Source organism: Trichechus manatus, unplaced genomic scaffold (assembly GCF_000243295.1).
Source record: "Trichechus manatus latirostris isolate Lorelei unplaced genomic scaffold, TriManLat1.0 scaffold00133, whole genome shotgun sequence".
Taxonomy (NCBI): Eukaryota; Metazoa; Chordata; class Mammalia; order Sirenia; family Trichechidae; genus Trichechus; species Trichechus manatus.
Window position 1 is genome coordinate 201,585 of NW_004444069.1, and position 9,164 is coordinate 210,748.

Genomic DNA, 9,164 nt, shown 5'->3' on the forward strand with positions numbered 1-9,164 from the left:
AGCCTGTCCACTGGGATGCGCTGCGTTCCCGCTTTAGAGAGAAAAGCGACTGGTGATTGTCAGAGCCGGAGAGCAGGCTGCCTTAGTGCCCCACGCCCCCAATAAAAAGCCCGGAGAGTGGGCTGAGAGACGATCAAGCACGCGCCCTAATTTTGAGAAATAAAAAAGGGGCAGGGTCCCCCAAGTGCTTTCTAGGTACCTTTGATGCATGAGACACTTCAGCACTCCAGGGTTAAACACTATTTAGAACCGCTAGTGAAAATTGTCAAATGCTTTTTGCCTTTTTCTGGAAAGCTGCATTTTTTTTTCTGAGTGACTAGGTCTCCTTTGCCCGCATGGCTGTTAAGAAGTTAATAATGAATCAGATGGTGTTGGGTATTGGCTGGGCGGGAATCAGTACTGTGTGGTGGGGCTAGAAAAGGTCTAGGCTCCAGGTGGTACTGGGACACAGGCAAAATGGAGTGAGCAAGGCTTGACCTTCCTGACCAGGACCCAGGTGCGCTGCCAGGTCTGCTCAGGCTTGCTGGGCGGTCTCAGCCAGACCCAAGGGCCTTGTGAATGACCAACTGTTCCCCACCCCCATTCTGGCCCTTGGAGTGCCTTCCAGCTCCTGGAGCTTCCTGAGCTGCCTTCAGCCACTTGATTACTGATGGCAAGTTATTTGAATCGACGTGTTTTTATTGCTAAGTTGCTGGATGATTACATTTTGATACCGGAGAGGAGAGGAGAGTAAATGCCATGCAAAGAAACCTCTTTTGTTAGTTCACGATTCATTAAACCATTTCTTCTAAAGCATCCCTAAGTGGGATCTTGTTGGGATTTTGCTAGAAAACAGTTCTTTTGTGATTTTGAAGTTTGACCTTTGGTTTTTCCCCCGGTTGTATTGGCACAAGAGATTTCTGTAGGTGTGCACATGAGGACAAGCTTTTACCTATCCGGATCCTGATGGGAGAGCTCTGTCCAGTCTGTTCATGTCTGCTCCTGGGCAGCAGAGGGGTCTGTGCAGGAGGGTCTGTGTTTTACATCATGCCAGGCACATAGTGACAAAGAGTCGAGATGTGGAGGTGGGCTTTTCCCTGGAAGACAGTGAGCTTGCAAGCCGTCACCTTTCTTACAAGCCATATTGCTCACCAGGTGAGCACTGAACATCTTGTTGCCGAGCTACCAGCCTGCTTATGATAGGCAGACTCTGATCCTTGAGCTGAGTGTGGCCCTAGGTGACAAGGTGACAGAAGGCAGCTCACTCTGCCAGGCTGGAGGCTGGGCGTTCCCTGAGGGACTTCTCAGCTCTGGTTTCTTCTGAGACAGTGTCTGCGCTGGGTTATTGGTTCTGCGTTTGAACTAAGCTGTGTGCGAGCCTTTTCTCTTTAGGAGGGAGAGAGAGAGGCTTACTGAGTCTTACAAGAGCTCTTTTTATGCCTTTTTTGGTGGTAGTGATATAAAAGCTCCAAAGATGCTTTCCCTCAGCGCTGAGAAAGGTAATTCTTGAAGGAGACCCAGCAGCCTGACAAGTTGGATTTGAGCTCACATATCAGTGAGCCTCCAGAGCAGCTTGCAGGGGATGCTTACTCAGCAAGCAGCACGGAGTTCTCCACAACCGAAGACTGACTGCCCGGCAGCCAGTGGCCTCTGAGCCTGTAGACTTCGGACACTGTGGCTGTGTCCGGCTGTGATCAGTGCTCCAATTGTCCAACCAAAGGCATTTGCTAGGTTGCACTGAGGAATGCGTTGCCTAACAGGCTGCCACTGGCCATGTCCCTTGGGGTCACACTGCCTGATCTCACACCCACAAGGTTCCGTGGGTCGCCCCTTCTGTTTGCGAAGTCCTGGGTGTGTGCAGGTTCAGTGGGAGTGTGTAACGATCATATGTGACACTCTCTTCATTTGTGGACACCCTGCCTGTGTTTGGGCCTCACCGCAGGGTCATGGTGGCTGGGATGCAACCACTCTGCCTGTCAGTCCCCCAGCAGCTGGGTCTGCAAAGCTGGGCTTTATGGCATGGAGTCATATTCCATCCACGAATGCTCCTGGTGAGTCCTGGCTCTCTCCTGCTTCCAGCTGCTGCTCCTAATTGATTACAACTGGAATCCATCTCTTGTCAGTAGCTGCCGTACTCACTGGGGAGGATAATGTTTGAATAAATGGTAGTTTTAGGACGCAGCTCAAATCAGCCAAGCACAAGGGTGCATCCCCCTCCCCTCAAGCCTGGGGCAGAGTGTGGCCCCTTCCTCCTAGCCTGTCTTCTGCTTGTTTATTTTCATCATCTGCTTCCGTTGCTTCTGTGTACTCCGAAGGGTGATTGTGGGGAGCACGGCAAGGCAGCCTGGTGTTCCTTGGCTCAGCAGCTGAGACGGATCCACGACTCGACTCCCTGAGATGGCTGTCTCCGGGTCCCTGGGGAGGGAGCAGCCTGCCTCCCCCAGCCCCGCCATGTGCTCTGAGTGTGTGGCAGTGGGAACAGCTGACTCCCAGCCTCGTCGTTCCCAGCCCCACTGACCTGCCACAAACAAGGTGCTTGGCAAATATGGGCTCTGCGTGCTTGCTGAGTCCTGGGTTTGCTGGGCATTTTTGTGGGAGGATCACAAGGTCCCTGGAGCAAGTGTGGCAGTGACAGCTGCACCTGGGATTGGAGGAAAGGGGTACATGCAAAGCTGGGAGAGTCCAGTGCCCCACTGGCCGCAAGTGGGCAGAGCCTAGGGGCTCCTCTCGGGGTTACATAAGAGTCATCCGCTTCAAACACATAGTTGCCAAGTTTTCTTCAAAGGGTTACAAGTCAGTAGAGACCAAGTGGATGTAAAGATTTGCTTGGAAAGCCAAATATATCCTTGATCTAGATTTCCGTGTTTGAAGTCTGGCTCGAGAGGGTTTCTCCTTCCTATGCCAATCAGACTCCGAGGGGAGGGCAGCGTGGGGGCCCTCTCCTGCTCCAGCGGATCAGCCCGGCGACCAGCTTTTTCTCTAAGACCCCTTCCAAAAATTCAAAGGAGCGGTGAGTCATGAGGCCTGGGAGTGGGGAGTGGCGGTTACATAACACAGATTAACTCTCAGTTAATCTGGCTTCCAGAGAAAGTCCGTCCATGTCATGCGTGGGATCAGATATACCTCCTGGAGGGGACCAGCATGCCCTGCGCCCTTTTCGGGGGCAGAACTCTGTACCCCAGAAATCAAGTCAGAGTAATCAAATGCTTCTTGGGCACCAGGTCCCTGAAGCCCTTTGCAAACTGGCTATGAGGAGCACTTGTTCTCCTACTGCTGGGGACAGGGGAGTAACAGCTGCCTAATTGTCCCCGAAGCCTCTGGACAGGGCCTGAGTTAATTGGGACACTAGGTGCAGGGAGGTGGCTAGGGCTGACCTGTGCCAGGGCTCCTGCTTCTGTCTTTGGAAGGGGCCCCAGGGATGGTGAAGGGCCAGGAACGCACTGTCTGTCTGTGGGATCTCAGTAGTTGATAAATATCTCCAAAATCACCCAAGGACCTTGCAGAAGAGCTCTGGTTTCAGGCTCAGGAGAGGACAGCATGTCAGAAGTCATGTGTTTACAACAGAACGGGGTCACTGCCTGCTGGACCCTAAGTGGGGCAGGAGGGACTTGGACTTGCATCCTCATGTCCAATTTGTGCATTCTGCACAAGAGAGTTGCTTTATTCCTTTATTACCACCCCTCCGCAAAAAAACAGAAAAATAAAAAAGGTTGATGGTAGCAATGCTTTGTACTTTGGTCTTGTCAAACTCAGCCTTCCAGCCCATCCTTAGCTGTACTGGTTCTACCCACTGGACCTTCTGAAGTCACTGTACTTTCTGTAGGTGGCTGGCCAAGGAAGACTGGCATGGCCGGGCCCCTCTGCCTTCCCGCCATTCCTGGTCCCACGTTTGGGCCGTCACCTGGGCGGCGTTGCTCCTGAGGCTCTGCCACTGCCTTTCCCGGGGATATCGGTGCTCCAAGCATTGCTACTCACGCTCTGTCTGTGTGTGATCTCAGAAGCTGCCGGAAAGGGAGCAGAAACAGCCGCGCCTGGCACTTGAGTCTGGCAGTGGAGACCCAAGAGGGTGTGTCCACCAGGGAAATGCTTAGGGACCTGCAGGTTTTTGGTTTTGCATTGGAGAGGAGCCCATGTCTCTGGACTAGGGGCTCCTAGGGGCAGGGCTGTGTCTCCTTCTTCATTACATTTTGGAAAAAGTGTCTGGTGCATAGTAGATGCTCAGGCAATGTCTGTGAAAAGACTAAATGTGTCCCCATGGCATAGTGCCCTGTTTTACCAAGCACTGCCTTTTTGCACCACTCCTCTCCAACTCTGCAGGGAAACCCAGGGAAGGATGTCCAGCCAGGGCCAGCTTGAGGTGTAGGCTCTGTCCTGCCGCCCAAAAATACACTACCTCTTCAACTTACTGGGGCCCACAATTCCACCATTAGAGATGCATTCCTTTGGCTGTGATTTCATCACAGTTGGAATGCATACACGCTCAGGAAAACTATCAAGTTTTTTTTTTTTTTTTTCTGTTGTTGTCGGTTTAATATGAATGACAGTATCAGATTTTTAACTGATTGGGACAAAGGGTAGGTGTAGATGAGAAGAGAGCATGATGACAGGTGGCACACCTAACAGTGGAGTAGGGGTGAGGAAGGCAGCACTAAGGGAGGATGGGGAACTTGTTGCATTGGGGAGTGCTTGGGGTATCAAAGGCAAACTTCCTGGCCTTAAATTGGGCTTAGACTGCCCTTTGTCCTCAGCTTTCTTGGGCACTGGAGCAGTTTATATGATTATTAGGGAAGAGTTAACTAGAGACAGTAGCCACATTAAAAAATAAAAAATAAACAGATGAAATTAATTTTGATAATCTATTTAAGTTAACCCAATATATACAAAATATTATCATTTCAGTATGTAATTGATACGAAATAGTACTAATGAGGTACTTTACATTCTTGTGCCATACTAAGTCTTTGGAATCAGGCGTGTAATTTGTGCTCAGAGCCCATCTCAATTTGGACTAGCCGCATTTTGAGTGCTCAGCAGCCACTGGGACCAGTGGCTACCATATTGGACACTTGTTGTAGAAATTCAGAACTGAGAAACATCATTTATTTAGTGCCTGCCACCTCCCCAGCCTATGTCTGCCCCTGGCACCATCACTCAGCTGGGGGCAGCTGGGGGCAGCTGTCCAGATTCAACGTCGGACATTTGCTGAGAGCCAGCTCGGTGCCTGATCTGTGCGACAGGTCAAGTGATGATCTGGGGGCAGCATGCCCCAGAGCCAGCCCCGGCCTAACCAGCTAGGTGCTGGAAGAGCACATAGTGAGGAAGGACAGACATCTCAGGCCGCCCTGAGAGCAGCAGGCGGCGAGAATGCACCAAATCCACCTGATCGAGGGCGGGGCCTTCATTCTTTCCCCTGTATCCCTACACCCATGGCAGGACTGAGATTCTGCTGGGCCACATGGCCTGCCTGGGGGAGGAGAGACTGGGAATGGCCAAGGCTTGGCTTGTTTGCAAACATTCAGGACCATTGTTCAAGAGAAGTGTGTGTTGGGTGTGTGTGTGTCAGATACGTATATGTGTGTGTATTGGGTGTGTGTGTGTTGCATGTGTGTGTCGTGAGTGTGTGTGCATTCATGTGTGTGTTGTGTGTGCATGCATATGTGTGTGTTAGGTGTGCACATGCATGTGTGTTAGGCGTATATGTGTGTGCGTGTGTGTGTTGTGTGTGCACATGCAAGTGTTGTGTGTTTTGTGTGTGTGCACATGCATATGTGTGCTGGAGATGTGTGTGTGCATTTGTGTGTGTTGTGTGTGCATGCATGTGCTGTGTGTGTGCCTGTCTATCTGTGTACATGTGTGTGTCGGGGGTGTTGGAAGCTAGCAGATATCATTGCACTTGTCCTCAGGAGCTTCCACTGCAGGTAAAGAAACCAAAACAAAACAGGAAAACAAACCCATTGCCAACAAGTCTATTCCGACTCATAGAGATCCTATAGGACAGAATAGAACTGCTCTGTAAGGTTTCCAAGGCTGTAATCTTTATGGAAGCAGACTACCACGTCTTTCTCCCGTGGAGTGGCCGGTGGGTTCTAACTGCCGACCTTTCAGTTAGCAGCCGAGCTCTTAACCACTGCGCCACCAGGGCTCCTTCCAGGTGAAGAACCCTGGTTTTAAAACAAAATGTCTCCTGCCAAGGAACTTACTGGTGTTGCTTACAGGAAAGGTTCTGAACAAGAAGATTTGGAACGTGCCACAGTCAGAAGCAGGCTGTTAATAAATGCACAGAGAAGCTCTGCTCCAGATGAGCTGATGGGTGCTACTTTCTGCGCTGCCCGGGTGCTTGATAGGCTCCTGTGGAGATTCTGACAGTGCCCTGGCATTGACATGCCCACCTTGCCTGTGGTCTCAAGGTGCACAGTGGGTCACCTGGGGAGTGCTGGGCCCCAGCGCCGGTGTGGTCTCTGACGGTGGGGCTTGAACGGTGAAATAAGATGAGCACAGCAGAATGTGTTCAGAGCTTCTAGATATGACGCACTTAGCCATAACCCAGTGGTATGTACCTTCTTTATGTATCAACATAAAGGATTTGTATTGTGGGCCAGTTCCTCAATTTGGGAATTTTGTTTACCCAGAGGTGCCTCGAAAGAAAGTCCTGGCTATCAACTTCTGAAATATCAGTCATGGAAAACCCTATGGAGCACAGTTGTACTCTGACACACATGAGGTTGCCATGAGTTGGAGTCAACTCCACAGCAGCTGATTTTTAACTGGTCTAAATTAAAAGGGAGCCCTGGTGATGCAGTGATTAAGCATTCGGCTGCTAACCAAAAGATTGGCGGTTCGAATCCACCATCCGCTCCTGGGAAAACCTACGGGGCAGTTCTGCTCTGTCCTATTGGGTCGCTATGAATTGGAATTGACTCAGTGGCAACAGATTTGTTTTTTGTTTTTTGTTTTAATTAAAAGGTGCACTCTTGGAGCCTTGCAGTGTCTCCCAGTTTGATCTGATTTAAATTATTTTGAATTCACTGGCTTAGTTAAATAGGGCACAGATTCCTTCTAAGACTCTTAAATTCAAACTTAAGGAACTTTAGGGCAATGGAATAGCAGATTAGGTGTTCTCTTTTGGCCAAATCCAGTGCTACAACCTAGTTCCATTAGCTATTGCTAAGATTCTAGCAGAAGAACGGTGTGGAGGTCAACCAGACACTAGTGATTCCTGCAGTGGAGTCTCGGGAGATGGGAAGGGGCTGCATAGTGACTGACAGGCTACAGTGTACCTTGCTGTGCAAGGCATGTTTATGTTATTTCACCAATCCCTGGTCCTGAAACAAGAATGTTTAGGTTGGAAGAAGGGAAGACCCCTGTGGGGAAAGCCTGGCATCAAGAAAGTGCTGTTAAAAAAACTGACATTCCCAATTAATTTTATGAAGCTAGTATTACCCTGATAGCAAATCCAACAAAGACAGTAGAAAAGCAAATAATAATAACAACAAAATAATAATAATTAGAAAAACTATAGACCAATATCCCTTATGATGATAAACAAAATATCAAATAGGATTCAGCAATGTATAAAAAATATATATGTATACACCATGACCAAGTGGGGTTCATTCTATGGATGCAAGGCTGGTTCAATATTTGAAAATCATTCAATTCAGTTCATCATATTAAAAGGCTAAAGAAAGAAAGTCACATGATCATATCAGTCAATGCTGAAAATGCATTTGACAAAAATTCAACACTTATTCATGATAAAGACACTCAGAACAATAGAAATAGAGGGAAACTTCCTTAACTTGAGAAAGCACATCTACAAGAAACTACACCTAGCACCATACTTAATGGTGAGAGACTGGGCACTTTTCCCCTAAGATCAGGAACAAGGTAAGGATGTCTCCTCTCACCACCCTTATTCAACATAATGCTGGAAGTTCTAGCCAGTGTAGTAAGGCAAGAAAAGGAAGTAAAAGGCATACAGATCAGAAAGGAAGAAATACAACTACCCCTATTTGCAGATGATATAATTGTCTACATAGAAAATCCCATATACTCTCTAAAAAACTTCTAGAAGTAATAAGTGAGTTTAGCAAGGTTACAAGATATAAGATAAACATATAAAAATCAATTGTATTTATGTATACTAGCAATGGACATGTAGACCCTGAAATTAAAAACAATGTCATTTATGATAGCTCAAAATGAAATACTTAGCTACAGATCTAACAAAACATGTACAAGACTTGGATGCTAAACATGATACAACCCTGATAAAAAGATCAAAGAAGAGCTAAATAAATGGAGAGACTTACTATATTCATAGATTGGAAGACTCAACATAGTAAAGATGTCAGTTCTCCTCAAATTGATATGCAAGTTTAACATAATTCTTAACAAAATCCTAGCAAGATTTTTGCACATGTAGGTAAGATTATTCTAACATTTGTATGGAAATGAAAAGGAACTAAAGTAGTTAAAATAATTTTGAAAAGAATAACGAAGTGGTAGGAATCAGTCTAACTGATTTTAAGACTTATTAATAGCTACAGTAATCGAGACTCGTATTGGTAGGCTGCCTGGGTGGTGCAAATGGTTAACATGCTTGGCTGCTAACTGAAAGGTTGGAGGTTGGAGTCTAGTCAGAGGCACCTTGGAAGAAAGGCCTGGCAATCTACTTCCAAAAGTCACAGCCATTGAAAACCCTGTGGAGCACAGTTGCACTCTGAAACACATGGGTTCGCCATGAGTCAGAATTGGCTCGATGGCAACTGGTTTTTTAGTATTCGTAGAGGGATAAACACATAGGTCAATGAAACAGAGCAAAGACTCCTGATGTTGTTAGGTGCTTTTGAGTCGATTCTGACTCATAGCGACCCTGTGGACAACAGAACAAAACACTGCCCAGTCCTGTGCCATCCTCACAATTCATGTTATGCTTGAGCCCGTTGTTGCAACCACTGTGTCAATCCATCTCACCAAGTGTCTTCCTCTTTGTCGCTGACCCTCTACTTTACCAAGCATGATGTCCTTCTCCAGGGACTGGACCCTCCTGACATGTGTCCAAAGTACGTGAGAAGCAGTCTCGCCATCCTCGCTTCTAAGGAGTATTCTGGTTGTACTTCTTCCAAGACAGATTTGTTCGTTCTTTTGGCAGTCCGCGGTATATTCAATATTCTTCACCAACA